Source organism: Sander lucioperca, chromosome 19, assembly GCF_008315115.2.
Source record: "Sander lucioperca isolate FBNREF2018 chromosome 19, SLUC_FBN_1.2, whole genome shotgun sequence".
Classification (NCBI taxonomy): domain Eukaryota; kingdom Metazoa; phylum Chordata; class Actinopteri; order Perciformes; family Percidae; genus Sander; species Sander lucioperca.
Window position 1 is genome coordinate 22,872,666 of NC_050191.1, and position 18,448 is coordinate 22,891,113.

Here is an 18,448-nt window from a genome sequence, read left to right on the forward strand (position 1 = left end):
CATACTGATGCTTGGTTTGAACTTGAGCAGATCGTCTTGACCATGTCTACATGCCTTAATGCATTGATTAGCTGCCATGTGATTAGATATCTGCGTTAAGGAGCAGTTAAATAAAGTATATGTGGTATATGGAAATTTTGGCAAAATACACTTATTCACTTTCTTGCCAAGGGTTAGACGATCATGACCATCTATCTATCTCTCAGCAAAAATAAAAAATAAAAGCACATTTCCCAAAATGTAGAACTATTCGTTTAAAATCTCTAATTGCATCTAATTAAAGTAGCTTTCGCCTATACAATCTCATACAATAGTTAATATGCTCATTACAAAATGAGTTTTGAATGGGTTTCATTGGCTTATCAAGGAGCAAGCAAATTCATAAAGATAAAAAAAGTCCCTATCCATACTACCTTTACAACTACTACCATCATTGTTGACCTCAGCAAGGTAGTTATGTTTTGTTTGGCCCAGAGAGGTCAGAGGTCGGGGTCAACAACAGATCGGCACCCTTGCAGCTGTTGGGGATTCAGTGTCTTTCTTAGCATCCCCTCAACTGGGCGGATATCTGCTGCCTTTATACCATTCAATCTGCTTCAAAGCCTGTTATGGTCTCCATGATTTTACTTTAATGATGAGTTTACACAACTATTTCAAGTAAAAACCAAACTGGAGGAAATAACACTGGAGAGAGGGATCAGAGCAACAGAGGCACGTGTTATGATAGTGGTGATCAATGGAAAGCAGCAGTGAGGTTTTGTGCTGATGAGTGATGGCCGGCATTGAAGCATGTCTGCTTTGCTGTTCTGTGTGTATTGAAGTGCATGTGTGTGTGTGTGCGCACACGTCAGGGTCAGATTGCTGCTCGATTCTTCCTCACTCAGCTGATGAAAGGAGGGCTAGAGCCTTATATCCGCCATGTAACCCAATATACCCACACACACTCAAACACACGCAACCTTACACAACCTTTAACTGAGGTACTGTAGTAGCCAAGTGAAGCTTCTAGAGTTACCTAATTTTGTTTTAAACATGTTGATACTGTATAAATTGATTTGGCCTTCAGAACACAGACACACACAGACAAACACACACACACACACACACACACACACACACACACACACACACACACACACACACACACACACACACACACACACACACACACACAGTAGCAGCAGCCATAACTGTTAAAATAAATAATTCTCTTTTGTGTGCACTCAGGCGCCGTTAAACTCGGTGAAATCACAATCAAAACACTTTGTCGACCACTTTTCTCCCTTTAGGTGACCATGCCAGTATTTTAAAAAATCTTTATGAGATGCAATCAGCAACATTGACCAACTCAGATCCAAACTGTCTACGCCATAACGACAAAATAGACACATAAATATAAAACACACCCATACTGTACGCCGGTATCAACAGTTTTTCCAGAAAATTCTGAAATGAGCCACAAAACACAGGAGCAGCCCGCCATTAGTGGTTTCACATCAGTAGAATCCAAAATTCTGTGAAAACATTCAACCAAACCCCTTTCAAGAAAATCAGTCATTTTCCTACACACATCAAATCTCACATCTTAATCTCTTTCTTCTTCTTCTTCTTCTTCCTCATGTGTGTATGTGCGCTCATATGCCAGGAGTCCTACACTTCATAAACGGGTCTTAAGGCCCTGGCATGTGTGTGTGGGAGGAGGTGTTAACACACCCTCCCTAATGCAGGGGAAGGGTGTCAAGCTGCATCTGGCCCTGTATTGGTCGGACACAGAGGAGGAAAGAAAGAAAGCAGGAAAGAAAGTGTGACTGCAGAGAGAGGAAACGGCGTGCTGCGACTGTGCCCAACAAAGTGACGGATGGGGGACAGAAAGTGAGTGACCAACTAAAGAGAGAGACAGGATGAGTGAAAAGGAGAGAAATCGAGCTTCACAACTAAAAAACAAATGGGAATTAATAAGACCTCAAGAAGCTTTTTATATAACCTTGGCACTGCCATGCATGCTTAAATGTTTTGCAGAGGCATTTCTGTGTGTGTGTGTGTGTGTGTGTGTGTGTGTGTGTTTTCATGGTTCAGAAAAGGTCATTCTCACTGCCAGAGACCACAGTGTACTTTTGTGTGTGTGCTTTTATGCATACATAAATGTTTCTAAAAGCACTGCGATGTGTGTATGTTTTTGAGATTATGTGTCTTTGCATCTACACATACATGCATACATAAGCATCATTTACACGCGTTGAGGTGTAATTATGCGTGTATACATAGCTGTGTGTGTGTGTGTGTGTGTGTGTGTTGCATTGGCGCAGAGGAATGCTGGCTTGCCTGCAGGACTTGGCGACCTCCTCGGCGGTCACATTAAATGAGAAGAGAAACCCCCTTCTGCTTCCTGCCTGTAATAAATGGATCCCCAACAACCATTAAGGCATATTTTAACACCAAATAACTCCCCAAAACCACACTAGAACAGACACAGTCGACCCCCACCCCTCTCACCATCTCTCTCACTCTCTCTGTTTCTTTCATTTCTCCATCCTACCCTTTTGTTTTCATACCAAAAAGAGAGCAAGAAGCTAAATGTTAAAATAAGATCTTTCTGGTGCCACAGCATGATGTACTTCACAGTCGTACTTTGTAGCCAGTTAGAGTGTTTAATGAGAGTTATAACTCTTCACAGTCTCAGTGAATGAGCCGCACTGACTCTCTAACATTGGCTTCTTCTTTCCCCTTCTTCAAATGTTTTACTAGACATTTGAGCTTTTTCGTCAGAAAAATGCAAATACAAATTTTCACAATATGCATATGAAAACTATGTTTTCATTCAGATTGCTTTAATAGGGGTTTCCAACTGTTTTGACCATTTGTTTTGTGTTTTATTGTGGTTACTTACTAAATAAAAGAAAATTGCAGATAGACCTCTCAGTAGCCTCGCACAGAGTTCATGTACTGCTGAATGCTGAAAGGTGGTGATAACAGACTAGTTACCTCGATTGTACTGATGACCTACTTCAGTTAAAAATCCCCATGATTTAGTAGGGGACGTGGCAGGGAGTAATGAGGGAATACACAGCAAATTTGAGGTGTAATTACTGCAAAAATAACCTATAATAAGTCTATAGCATTATATATGTATTATTCTGCAGTAGTTTTCTTGGGGTTCAGTAGCAAATATTCTGTGGCCCCGAACAGTCTGAAACCATTACTTTAAAGGGACTGACTGAATGTTACTATGAGTGAAGACACAAAACTACATTCTGTTTAAAGGACAGTCTCTGCTTCTATATGGACACGCTGCACACATACCAGGAAGTACATTACATTACGTTACATTACATATCATTTAGCGATCCAAAGCGGCTTCCAATAAGTGAATTCAACATGTCCTAGAATGTATTAAAAAATACATATATATATATACACATACACATATATATATATATATATATATATATATACGTACATTTAAAAAAAATTGCTTAAAGGTGCCCTGCCACACGTATTTCATTACTTTGTGGTAATGTCTGAAGTTCTATCATGGACTCTGTAACATTTTTTTGTGGAAAAAATACCTTGGTTACCTTGTTTCAAGCCATTCTAGCATGGTATAAAAAGCCTGCAGAAAGATTTGTGCCAGTTCTCACATATTCAACGAGCTAAGCTGCTTGACTGATTGGCTAACAGCTAGCCAATGAGAGCCTGGCTATCAGCATCCTTTACCCAGCGCAACTGGGCGAGCTCATGAATAGTAATGAGCTCAGGCAACACCACGTCAGACTGACTAGCTTTTGTAATTGGCCTGATTTCTCCGCTTATTTCTTTTCAGTGGCTAGAGCTGACAGAGGAGGTAGCAGTTAATTTTCACATTCACGACATAACACAAACACATATGGACCTAACATATTTTAAAAAATACAAGTAAAAACGGTTTTGTGTGGCAGGGCACCTTTAACTGCAATTCCCATATACTGAGTTTAAGACATTCAAAGACAAAGATGAAAGATTCTTGGCATTACGCAAACCCTAAACTAATACATACACACATGCACAGTTAAAGACCCCCTCCACACACGTTTTCCCAAGTAAAAAAGAAGAAAAAAAAAACATGAAAAGGGGCTGTAAGCACATGTACTCATTCTGAAATTCTGGATCAGAAGTTGTGCTATTGCACTTGGTTGACCGGTGAAGGAGCAGTGCACATCAAGACGGCTTAGCGTGAGAGGAAACATTGAGTTTCAGTCATACATGTTTTGAGTCTGTTGTGCACCAAAATCATTGACTAGCAGACATATCAGAATGGTAGGTGTAATTAGCATCTGTTATTTGGCTTGTATCTGGCAGTGGCTGACACAGCGTTCTTGGTTGTGAAACATAATATCTGCTACGATGTCAGTGTGTTCACATTCTCACGTTGTTGCGTAATGATATACTGCCATCTTTTGGAAATTAGTGAAACTTAATTTGCAGAATATCAATACGTAGCTGCACCTGGATTCTCCTCTGATACCCCTCGTTTCGTTGTAGAGTTATGCTAATGATATGGAAACCCCCACCCCGCAAGTTGACAGGATTGGTTCCTAATTAGGTATGTGATGTATGAATCCATGTCATTGGTAGTCTTGGCTATCACCAGACCAAGCTCAATCTTTTAAGATTGAACATTAGTCTGGGGAGTCTGCTCAGTATTTTCTACTGCACACGAGGCGTGATCAACGAGCATAGTTGAAATGACTCTGTACGCAATTGGATAGTCCTTCAACCAATCAGACCAACGATCCGGGTGACGTAGCAGCGACAGCGGCATCAACAGGTTGCTGTGCTTCGGTGGCCGAATGTAAACAAGAAGCTGCTTGGTCGCTTCTCTATCGTCATTGTGTTAAACCCGCCAATAGCGCGCCAGGTGGATAAGCCAGTTTGCGATTGGTCCCCGCAAAATTGTAACAGAAGCAGGATAGATAAACATACAGGTTTCCAGCCTGAGCTGCAGGGCAAAATCAAATCACCGGCAGATCAGAACGGGTTAACCTAGTCTATGTCATTGGTACACTGCAGTTCCAAGGCGGAAATGCTTATTTCGCTCATGATATGTCTTTCAGCATATAAAAAACACCATATGGTGGCCGGGTTAGCTCAGTTGGTAGAGCAGGCGCACATATATAGAGATTTACTCCTCGACGCAGCGGCCGCGGGTTCGACTCCGACCTGCGGCCCTTTGCTGCATGTCATTCCCCCTCTCTCTCTCCTTTCATATCTTCATCTGTCCTGTGAAAATAAAGGCATAAAAGTTCCCCAAAAAAATAATCTTAAAAAAAAAAGTTTAGTCTATATCCACGACGACGTTCCACTTCCGGGATTGCTCTGTGGCCGGAGGAAATTCCGCCGGATGCAGGTCTTTTCGCCAGATGTCCGTTGCCTTCTGCTTTCTTTGTGTTGGGATTTTAAACAGTTTTCTGTTGCACGACTAAAACAACTTTTGAACGTACACGTTCCACCAAAACAAGTTCCTTCCCAAGGTTATTTTGCAGAGGCTCCTTTGTTCATGGCGATTGTGACTGGTTTAAAGAAATACCAATAAACCAGAGCACATTTTTCTCCCATCCCGGAATGCTGTGTAGACTAGCCAGACCCTCCTCCACAGTGCTGTGGAGGAAGGTGTGGCAAAGCGAGACTAAAGCAAGTTTAACTTTGCTATAAAACTAAATAAATAAGAACTGTAAAAATGTAATATTTATATGGGGACATAACACCAACTAAAATAATACCTGATGATAACTGTATCGATATGAATATTGTAATATTCCCAGTCAACTATTGTTGGTAATCTTTATTTTTATTTCTTTATGTATCGTTTTGTTTTTGTGATTTTAGGTGTTGTTACTGCTGTGCTGCTCTGTTTATATTCTTGCAAAAACTCAATAAAAACGTAAGTACAACAAAAAAGCAAGTTTACTGTTTAGATTTATGATTACATTAATTAAATGATTACAAGCCATCCACTGCTGCATAAATGTCTGCCTGCATATAAACTGATCTTTTTATAAGTCCAGTCAATGAGAAGCCAGGAACACTCACTGAACACTTTTGGACAATTTATCAAAATAATTCTCATGTTGATTTGATTGATTTATATTCTTTTGAATCAAAGCAGCTATGCATGTGTTGTACCACGCTGAGTAACATATAGAGTGTATGACACTTCTTGATGGTATTTAACCACTGTCCAGTATGAAAGCCTATTTGTAATCTCATAAGCATCAGGGTTGCTCTCCCTGGTGTCCACTGTAAGGGGATCAGAGCTGCTGTCCCTGTCTGCCCTCCAGTGGACATCACAGACTGATGCAAGGACACTGCTCTGAAATCCAACACAGCTCAACCAAAGAAAAAGAATTTACCAGCAGATGAATTGAAAAATGGGCCATTGTCTGTCTATTTCTCCCCTCTTCATTCTCTCTTTCTTTCTTTGTGCCTTTGAAGAACACAAGTTTCTCCAGTTCTATCGGAGAAAAAAAACATGAATTAACTCTGAGGCAGCAGATTCATAAAATGTTTGGTATCCCACATCATAAAGGTTTCTGTGTAGACTGTTTAAATTCAAGAAAAATCACACAAAGAAATCATTTGTAGACAGAACAGGGAGACATTATAAAGTGATACACTCAATAGACCGGAACACACTGCTTTGAAAACTCTCATGCCTTGACCTCTTGCTTTACAATGCCTCACTCTCAACACCTGCATGTGCAACCCACAGCTGAGTGAAACAAGTGTGTAACGCTTTAACACTCATTGTGTAAGGGCTGTTGTTTTAAAAAGGGATTTGGGCAAAAGTAGGAAATAATTATCTCATGTCCACGATGCAGCTTGAGGGAAAGTGAGTCACTCCATCACAACACAACTGCTGCAGTGGAGTAAAAAGCACAGATTGATGTTGTGTAACAGCAAAACACTGAAAAAGGTCAGAGTAGAGGGAAAAAAAGGTGCTCCGTTCATATGCTTTTAATTAACTGATAATAAAAAGGATGTGGCTGATTGGGGGTGTGGGTCGCTGGCTGTCAATCCCTCATGACTTCATCTGTGGTCGCAGCCTCCTTGACGTGTCATCCTCTGTCAGTGACACCCAACATCACTTCACCGTGTCACCATCAGCCAATGCAGCGTAGCATGCTTAGCGTGTCATCAGTCAGCGCCTGCATGTTGCTGTGGTTTTCCTCTGCGGTCTCCCCTTCAGTGATGCTGATTGGAAATGGTTCTCCATGGTTTCTAAACAGGCAAACAACGCACTGCACTCTAAGACTTTAAGCTGCATGTCTTCCACATCTGACACTGTGAGAGCAGAGAGCAGAGTGCAGACCAAACCATGGCTACCCGCAGAAACATTTCAATGAGATCAGGTTGCTTCAGTGCTGAATTCAAGCAGAATGGTGCTGAATTACCTCTGTAAACAGTTTGGGGAAGTATGTTTTGTGCAGCATGTGCCAAGAAAAACTGAAATACAGAAAGGGCAAAGAAATTAAATAACACCAGTAGCATGCTTTGATTTAAGGCTGCCGTGAATTCTTAACTCACTGCTAGACACGTTGGGGAGATGTCTAAGTGTTGACGTATCAAATTACCTTGTCTGCAGCATCACTTTTCTAACAATTCAAATGCAAAAGAGTTGTTGAGATATAGCATCTATCATAAAAAAGTAGATCCAACAACTGATATTTTTTGTGAAATCAAGGCTGTAAGTCATTAGCCACCCCACTCAGCTAAGAAATGTGTGACTAGATAAACAGACAAAAAACTCTTTCTGTCGCCCCCATGAGAAATTCTAAGTAATGACAACAAAGTCGCGTCCACATGATACAAGCCTTCCGTGATCACGCACCACCCCCACCCCTCCTCCACGCAGTTGCTAGTAGCCAAGGAGGACACGGAGGATTAAAAAAACATGATGGACTCTTCAGAAGAGGTAATTATCTTCACTCGACTTTCTGTGCGTGAAAATCACCGGACGACAATCTTCTGAACATAGCCATACTGAGAAATACAGAGAGAGTTGTGTGGAGCTGATAGTCTTAATTAGCTTTGTAGCAACTTACGAACTAAAGCTTTAGTGTTAAAAATGTGTTCATTGCAGCTGGAGAATGACTGTCACAACACGTTCTACCTATAAATAGTATAGTATATGTTCTGACAAGAACTAAGAAAAGAGATCATATTTCTCCTGTATTAGCTTCTCTGCATTGGCTTCCTGTAAAATCCAGGATTGAATTTAAAATCCTTCTTCTGACCTACAAAGCACTAAATGGTCAAGTACCATCATATCTTGAAGAGCTCAGAGTACCTTATTGTCCCACTAGAGCACTGCGCTCCCAGAATGCAGAGTTACTTGTGGTTCCTAGAGTCTCCAAAAGTAGAATGGGAGCCAGAGCATTCAGCTATCAGGCTCCTCTCCTGTGGAACCAGCTCCCAGTCTGGGTTCGGGAGGCAGACACTGTCACCACATTTAAGAGTAAACTTAAAACTCTCCTCTTTGATAAAGCTTATAGTTAGGGAGTTAGGAGTTGCAGTGTTCACCTAGACCGGCGGGGGAGGGTATATATCCCAAGACACGGCACCCCTTCTCTTCTCTGCTTCTCTTCATAGTCGTCAGATTCATCTACCAACCCTTATAGAACTGGCTCAGGTTTGCCTTGCACCAGATCTTAATTATGCTGTTATAGTTTTAGACTGCTGGGGGACTTCCTTCCTTTGACACACTGAGCTCCTCTCTCCTCTCTCTTTCCATCAATGTCCCAGAAATGCTTGGTCGTGGTCCTGCTCCGCGCCCTGCTTCACCCTGCTACACTCTGCAGTGCCCTGCTACACCATGAACTACTACAACTACTATTTCTAGTCATAGTTCCATTATCTTTATTGTGACTATTATTGCCGCTGTTCATTACAACCCCAACCGGCATCGTCAGACAGCGCCTACCGAGAGCCTGGGTCTGTCCGAGGTTTCTCCCTAAAAGGGAGTTTTTCCTCGCCACTGTCGCACTAAATGCTTGCTCTTGGGGGAATTACTGGAATTGTTGGGTCTTTGTAAATTATAGAGCGTGGTCTAGACCTACTCTATCTGTAAAGTATCTTGAGATAACTATTGTTATGATTTGACTATAAATAAAATTGAATTGAATTGAAAATTGAATAGTTGTGACATCACAACTGTAGGGAAGTCCTTACGGCTCATTTAAAGGCACAGTGTCCAAATATGGGCTGTGTGCAGTTCTCTGTTGATTGAGCATTTTGATACTTTCACATAATTTATATAGCACCTCAACCTGCTTTATAATCAATAAAGACATGGGACCTTTAATCTAAATGTATTTTTTTTGGCTAAAAACAGTTTCATTTAAAGATATTGTCTAAAGAATATCAGAACAAGCTTTAAAAATCTGCAAAATTTCTTAATTTTTAAGTGTAGTACATGAACTCCCTCTCAAATGGTTAAAATCTACAAAGATAGTTAACCTAAATGGAATGACCGTCTGCAAATCTGTCCATTTTATCCAGCTCAGTCTGTTAGTGTTGCGTTCTTGACAAAGAGTTGACTTTTTGTTTCTCGTTTCACTGGCTGTAAAGTCCTTTTGTGCTGCCTGAGAAATCACAGAGTAGTGCAGATCACACACACACACACACACACACACACACACACACACACACACACACACACACACACACAATACAATGCATATCCATAAAAAATGTCTTTCCTAGATCTTTGGTCCATCACACTTCGCTAATCCCACACAATCCTGACCAAGCCTCAAATGGGAGTTTGTGTCACGGGTGGTTTAGAGGTTTTCTACTGTCAACAAAACGCTGGTGAGAGAATGAGACAGAGAGAGAGAGAGCGAGAGTGAGAACGAGAGAGAGAGAGAGAGAGAGAGAGAGAAAAATACAGAAAGGGATGAAAAAGAGCCCACCCCTTTGAGCTGAGAGGCTGAAAACACAGCGCTGTAACACCAAAAAGTGCACTCCCACTGCCACTAATGTGGACCGTGTGTGTCTGTGCCCGAGCGCATGTGTGCAAATGTGCGTTCATGTGTGGTTGAGCACACGTGTGTGAGTCCATGCATGTGTATGTGCAGATGTTTGTAGTGTGTGTGCTGGAGCAGCCTGCTGCGCCGCTCCCAAATTGAAATGTGAAAGAAATGTGTTGGAAGGTGATGACAAGAGTGAAGTGAACCAGTCGTTTCCTGAAGGCCCAGGCCAGATGTGTCGCACACAGAGTCTCAGAAATCTGCAGCACATTTCTGTTTAATAACCAGGATATTTAACCAGGGGAGGCGGGAAGACGGGGGGAGGAACTGAGGTGTGTGTGTGTGTGTGTGTGTGTGTGTGTGTGTGTGTGTGTGGTTTTCTTTGTGCATGTTTACTTACCTGTGTGCACAAATGTGTGTGTTAGATGTTTGTGTTTGCTGGGGAAATGTGTGTGTGTTTCGGGGTTGGATGGGATGTGTGGTTTATTACTTTAATTGGACTTTTTTTTCAGACTGCAGCGCTGCAGAAAGGGAAGGAAGGAGAGGAGGAGCGAGACGGCAGAGAGAAAAAAGCCTGACAGACTGATGGCCACACCTCCGATCACCACTCAGGACACACACACAGACACACACACAGACACACACACACACACACACACACACACACACACACACACACACACACACACACAGGGTCTATTCCATACTGTACTCAGCTACTGACCACAATGCCTGCCACTTCCTCCAGGAGCAAGCCCTGGCGCCTAGAATAACAAAGAAAATATTCAGCTCCAAACTGTCTGATGTCTTAATATTTCCAACCCCTCTGTGCTCATATAGGCATGATTCATGGATTATAACTTAGAAATACAATCAGATCCTTTTCCACTGATCCTTGTGCTAGTTAAATAAAGATTTTTGAGAAGGAACTGCAGAAGGAAATAATGCAGGGGTGTCGCAGATTCTGCTAAAGCCAATATGGGCTGTGGGTACAGCATATATACTGGACAGACAGTACATTTATTGGGCCAATTTAAGTGGGATGAGACAATATTGAAAACTAAATTGTGAGTCTTAAAAGCATAAAGAAAAAATGTATCTCCAGAGGAGATGTAAAATACATACACAAATACATATGTATATTATGTGTTTTTTCATTCCATCTTTTTAGAACTGCATATACAATGCCACATGATGCACAGCTGGCATTTGTGACTTTAAGAAATGTAAAAACCTTCCACAGAGAGCAAAGATTAATCAATGAACCTATGTTTTTACAACATCAACTTAGTCTACATACATGTGAGCAAATGCAGTCTTGACGACGTTATTTAACCAGCTGATAAGTGGTTGCTTATTCAAAGGAACAGTTCAATAATTTGGGAAATACATTATTCACTTTGATGTTAGATGAGAAGATGGATACCACTCCGTCGACTGTGTGTTTAGTACAGAGCTGGAGACAGTTAGCAATTAGCCTAGCTTAGCATAACGCCTGGAAGCAAGAGGAAACAGCTAGCCTTGCTCTGCCCAATTAAAAAAATAACCCACACTTCTAAAGCTTAATACATTGAATCTCTGTTTTTTTAATCCGTACACAAACAAATGTAAAAACAAATATTTGTGATTTTAGAGGCAAATAACAGCTGGGAGCTGTAACTTACTAGACTCTTGTCTTGTTGAACTATGGAATAAAACATACTCATAATTTCCCAGGCTGCCACCTCGTCCAAGCCAAAAATTGCCTAAATCTGTTGTTAAGTGATAAAAGCATACTGGTCTAATTCAGCCCAAAGATAGTTTGAATGCGGCTAGCTGGAGCTAAATTCTCAACACAAATTGGCCCAAGATCTAGCCGTTTCTTGCAGCCATATATGGGCCACAACTAGCTCACATTAGGATGTTTGGTGCCAGAATACAGCCGCGTGTGCCGACACTCAACCACAACACGACCAACACAACGTGGGTCTGCTGCATGTGAATGTAATATTTTCTAACCCAGAAATGGTTCCACAATCAGCTGCAGCGGGACAGTGTGAATGGCCACATTGTGTGTGTTTGAGAAGAAGAGGTGCAGTTTGTTTGGGCAGTAGGAAGCTGCTATTTACACAAAAGGTGTTGCAGCACCCGGCACACATTTAATTGCTTTGGCTTGTGCGTGTCTGTGTGAGTGTGTAATGAGTGTTTAGCTGTGTAAGCCTGTGTGTGTGAACATAATCGCCCATGATATACAACATTATGGCCGTTTTCTTAATAGCAGTGTTTTAAGAACGGCCATTAATGGAGCTTGTAAAATATTCCCAACACCACGCCAAACACTCACTTCAAATTCACCTCCCTCTTTCTCCCTCACTCCCCGACTCTCTCTACCTCGCTCTGCCCCTCTTTCCCTCACCTCATTTGTGGGAGAATTTATTTAACTCATTAAAAACAATTCTCTGAATATTCCCAGCTGAGTGACCAGGCTTCCGTTTTTTTTTTTTTTTTTCCTCCCTCATTCTTTCTCCGCGTTCCCTCTCTCTGGCTTTGTTTTTTTCACCCTTTTCTCTTAAACTAACCTGTATAATGTTGTCAGAACTGCTTGAGAATGAAGTGCTAAGTGTTGCTTTTTATGGGGAGGAAACAGACTGGAACAGCGGGTGTGTGTGTTTTCTGATGCCTACTAGACACACACATATATACATATGTGTAAACACACACACACACACACACACACACACACACACACACACACACAAAACCCCAGAGTGAATATGTTATGAATTACAACCTGTTCACTGATGAGATAGCCCTATAGCTTTAAGCCAGTAGATCATTAGTGTTTGTGAGTGTGTTGCATTTTGGTGTGTGTGTGTGTGTGTGTGTGTGTGTGTGTGTGTGTGTGAGCATGTTTTTGTGTGTGTTTTTAGGGTTGACAATATCATTAAGGCACCTTGGTGAAAATCTGTTCTCAATTGTTGTGGTGATTTCTGCTGTTTTAATTTGGACAGTAAAGGCACTGCCAGCTCTACACGCCGTGATGCCGTGACCACTTAGCAATGTTAAATCTATTCCCATGCACACAAACCCTGTACACACGTACACACACACACACACACACACACACACACACACACTTCGTTTTATGTATTGTGTCCATAAAAGCTTGGACCATAATTTGTTTTCCAAAACCGGGATGTGTCATGAGCGAGGAGTCTTTGTTTAAAGGGTGTGAATAATGTGCAGAAAATTACTCAAACTGTCTATCAAAGCATTGTAAAGCGAAAACTGATGCCCTGCTTCTTCTCTGTTTCTGCATTAATAGCAACATGAAACAACAAAATGGAAGCACAGCGGAACTGGCCACAAATGTAATTTTTTATTTGTGTAGATAATGCAAAAAAGAGGTTGGATTTATAAAGATGACCCAAATCAATCAAAAGAGTTTGAAAAACAAAAGACAAGGCATAGAAAGACTATAATGCAGAAATGCAAATGTATACAAATAAGTATAAAGTAGAGATATAAAAGGTTGTCACTGAGGTAGCAAAACAAATTTCAACAGGAGGTCCGTTTCAGAGATTGGGGACCCATTTTGTGCACAAATGCACATTCTCCTTTAGTTTGCAGTTTAGACCAAGGAACTGCTAAGAGTTTAAAAGCTCACAAAAGCCAGAACCAGACCATGGAGTGTGTTAGAGATCTTAAAATCAACTGGGATCCAATGCAAAGAGGATGAAATAGAGGTAGCGACAGGTAAACAGGAAGTTACAGTAATTATTTTCTGCAATAGATTCAAGCGAGTGACTAACATTCATCAAGTCAGAGAACTATTTCAACAAATATTAGGTTAATTTAAACAAGACTGTACTATGGTATTGACACAATAATCAAAAGAAATATTGTATTAAAAGATAACTGCTACATTTCTGCCACTAGGCGTATTGGCAGGTGGCAGGTCCACCTGAAAATGAGGTAAAACAAGGGCGCTTTTATATTTGTGCATTTATGTGTTTTGGTCATTTGAGTCATATGTTAAAATGACCTTTTGTCTGTGGGGCTTGAATTTGATCAGGATTTTTTTTGCTTCCTTCCCTCCCTCCCTCCCTTCAGGCCCTCTGCTGTCCCGGCTGACAGCTGGCTACGAGCACCTCTGACTCTGCCTGAGGATGAGATATGCTAAAACATGATTGGATAAAACTAAAACAATTCCTGAAGGGGAACTGTGCAGATGCATCAGAAAAAAAGAAATGAATACCGATAAGCAAACATCGCAACACTAGTAGAATAGAAGAAATGGATATGAGTTAAATCCACTTATTATTACATTTATTAAAGCAAGCTTATTGTCATCGATAAACTGCACACAGCGCACTGATGTTTGCCAGCCCGGGATTAATAGGACGTTTCTTTTCCTTTACTTTGAAATTGATTTCCATGGTCTAAAAAAGTCGCTCATACATCGTGTTGGAACATTAGTGGGGTGTAATGGTAGTAATGGTGGTGCTGCTGGTACTAGTGGAGCAATGAAGGGTCCTGGGATTCAAAACGGAAACCAGATGAATGCTTGGATGGCACCGAGTTCCTTCGCCTCAACCAACAGGAAATGGAATTACTGCCGATTATTCACGCTGCTCCCAGCTTCAAATCTCACCTTACATGTCTATGATATCTTTGTTTTGACTTGCTGAGGAAAACGGGCATGTGTTTCTGTGCATCTGTGTAAATGTGATTAGGTATGTGGGGTGTTGGCCGTTAAAGAGAGCTAATAAAGTATGTTCCCTTTCATTAGTGTGTGTTAAAATTGCCAGGCAAAATTAGTTTATGTTGGTTGGTGTGTGTGTGTTTAGGTGTAGCTGGGTTTGACTGTGTCTGTGTTAACTGGGTAACATTTTGTGTGTTGAGACAGCATGCAGTTGAGTGCCGGCGTGTGTTTGTGTGAGTGTGTATTCATTAAGCATGTGTTATGTTGTTAATAGCACACCTCGTTGGCCAGGCAAAATGAGGTTGTTAAACTGGTGTACAACTATGCTTGTGTACTCTGACTTAACAAAGACTGGTCTATATTTGTGAGCGCGAGTTGTGAGTGTGTGTGTGTGTGTGTGTGTGTGTGTGTTTCTTACTGAGTATTGCTTCACCTTCACACAGCTGTGTTGTGGCATTTGAGATGCTAGCATGATGCATTGGCAAACTGTTAAACTATGTGTTCACTCTATGTTCACTTTGTTCTTGCTCTTTGACTCAAGCCCATTGATTATATGGGTTATGAATGTGTTTTCATCAATATTGATCCCACATAGTTTGAGGTATATATATATATTGAGGCAATAATTTATGTTTTGGTGGCCACTTGGGGGCAGTGTAACAAGCTGTAAACACAACACACACTGACATATTATCACCTTATAAAGGTGATATGGTAAACCTGTTAGACAATCACCTGGCACACATCCAGCAGACACAGAGTGACATTGGAACTTATTTATAGGCCATGTCAGTCAGTTTTTGTTGAGTTTTTCTTTTAGCTCCATTTTGGGATCAACTCCTGAGAAAAGCTGCTAATGCTCCACTGTGTTCACCAGCTAGTCCCTAATTGAGTCTGCCTGTCAATTGGTGCTGGGCAGGTAGCATACAGAGGGCGTTTAGATGTTTTTTTCATTGAAATAGCATGTGTCTGGAAGCGAGAGTGAACCAGATTAAAGAAGATTAAGGTTGCGGGCCGTAAAACTAAAAGAGCTAAAAGACGCTAAAACAGTCCACAGAGGTGAGTAGAACTGCAGAGATGACTAGGTCACTAGGAGCGATCCCTTTCACATAACACACAGTCATCTGATCCATTATGAATATAAAAATTGGGATTAGAGCAGCTTTAACTATATCTGACGTGTAGTAAACATGGAGTCCGTAGTAGCAGGTATGTGGAGAGCGGGTCTAGTTTCTCCGATCCTGCCTTTCATCAGGAGCACAGATGATGATGTGTTCACACAGCTGCAATCTCAGATGTGGCCGTTTTAACAGCTCCTAACTCCACACCTCGCAACGGGATGCCCCTTTATTTCACACACACACACACACACACACACACACACACACACACACACACACACACACACACACACGCACGCGCACACACACACACACACACACACACACACACACACACACACAAATGTGCGCACAGCACCCCTCCCAGTCATGCCTGGCAACTTTGTAGTTTCTCACAGCTCGGTTCCCTGGAATCATAAAAAGGCCAAAAGAATCTAACTTGTATACCTGGGACATGCTTCAACCATTCTTCGCCCTAACCAACTCCAATCTGTGTGCCTTTAGCAGCTTATTATGAAGGCTAATTAAGACAGAAAGTTACAAAATGGAGGGGGTGATGAGGAGGAATTAAATTTAGTACCACTTCTTAAAGATGTTACCAAAGAAACAAATAATACCCAACAGCAACAGCAGAACAAACACACACAACCAGCCATGTCACTCACTGCAGGTTTGAGCTGAAAGTATTTGTTGTTTAGTTAACTTGTATACTGGTTACATTTAAGGCTAAATCATGACAGCAGGAGGCAGGTTGTAAAAACTGGGCCAACATACAATAAAAACATTTTTGTGTTAGGTTAGACCTGTAGCTTTGGCCAAATCAAGTCATTTTTAGTTGCCGTTGACTTGCATTGACTTCTTTGGGGTTATTAGAATAGGTTTGAGCCAGCTGCTACTTCATTTTTTACAGTTAAGATTCAGATCTACCAGTTTTCTCCAGTATGCCTATTACTGTATGTGCATTTTGAACTATTGTGAACCTTTGTATTCATGCCCAATGCCAACGTTCAGTGCCAACGCACTGCCATTAACGTAACAAGCTAAGTAGGGGTGCAGATCCTGTCACTTTAACCACAACCTTTCTAAAGCTTCACCTAGTGTCTTAGTTGCCTAACCTTAACCATACTTTATTTGCCATAACCACAATCTTTTCCTAACCTTTATTATAATGTAGCTGCCATGCACATCTGCCATGCACTGATTAAAATGTTGACATTTAACATAATCCAGCGTTTAACTGAATAGTCCAATATCTACAGTCCTGTCTGGCAACAGGATTTGTTTTAGATGAAACAGATTAAAGGGCCAGTTTACCCAAATTTTCAAATGTACATTTCTGTCTAACAAGTACCGACTCAATTGGCAGGCAGACTTTGGGAGAATATAGTTCTTGAAGAAAATTGTGGACAGTGAAGTCTGTGAATTATCCTGAGTACTGAGGACCATGCTTCTAAAAAGTTACATCTGTGTTGAGTTTTTCGAATCTGCCAATGCCCACCACAAACCAAATCCGATACATCTTGATTGGCCCGGGATGGTGCCAGAAGTCTCACTGGTGGATATATTAAAATGTATTGAAGTTTGAGACTGTCCTCCCCTAAAAACGTCCACATGAATTGCTTGTCCAAGCAGCAATTACGACTCATATTTACATTTATCGTGTCAGCGCCCTCTAGTGGTTGTAGTCATTTCGACGGGAGCAAAGCAGGATGTAAGGTAACAAAGTATAACGCCGCCACATTCCTTGTAAGGAGGAAGGTTGGTGTGGTTGATGGGTCAAACAAACACAGGACTTTCAACCAGGAGGTCGGGTTGAGTCAGGTTTAAAAATCAAAGTAAACCGAGAGATTGTTTTACCTTTATGGAACAATCTGAACTACGCCACATTCTGCTTCACATCCATAACCGAAAGTGCAGTAACGTAAAAAATGTCCATGACTTTAAACCAAACCACGATCTTTTTCTAAACCTAAATAAGTAGTTTTGGTGATTAAAACCTAACCAAACTGCAACCTATTCACAATGTTAACGACGTAACCGTTACGTTCTGTGGTTTAGATGTGAGGATGAAAAAACGTTCCTGTGGGTCGTATTACAGGGTAAGAACAAACAACCTATATGGTCGTATGGTTTGGAGGAGTTGTTGAGAAGTTTGTATTTAGCTCTGTATCGCTGCAAGTTGCCCAATTCAAGGATTTATTTTCATTAAAAAAAATCATCAGCGCAGGATAAGCTCATCTTACTTCATCAAAACAAAGGCAACCTCTTTAGATGTGTGCTGCATTAAGATGCTTGTGTGCCAAGTATAAAAGCTGCAATCATGAGTCAAACTTTTACCATCTGTTAATGAAGGCGGATGGAGTTTGCCTTTAATTTAGTGCAACTTTTATGTCTGCTTTTAATGAGTCGTACACCATGTGCGCCAATGTCATATGTTAGCTTGGGCATTTCCCCTGCTGCCTGCCTGCCCGTCTTCCAGTGCTAATGTGCTAATCTGCTGTTTAGTCCAACCAGATGGGTTTCTCCCCCCACACTGGGGGAAGATGGAGGAGAGGGGAGAAGAGGAAGTTACCTGCAGAGATCTCCCCTCATTAAAAATCCCTCTGCCTAAATTATACACCCCCACACTCTGCCCCTCC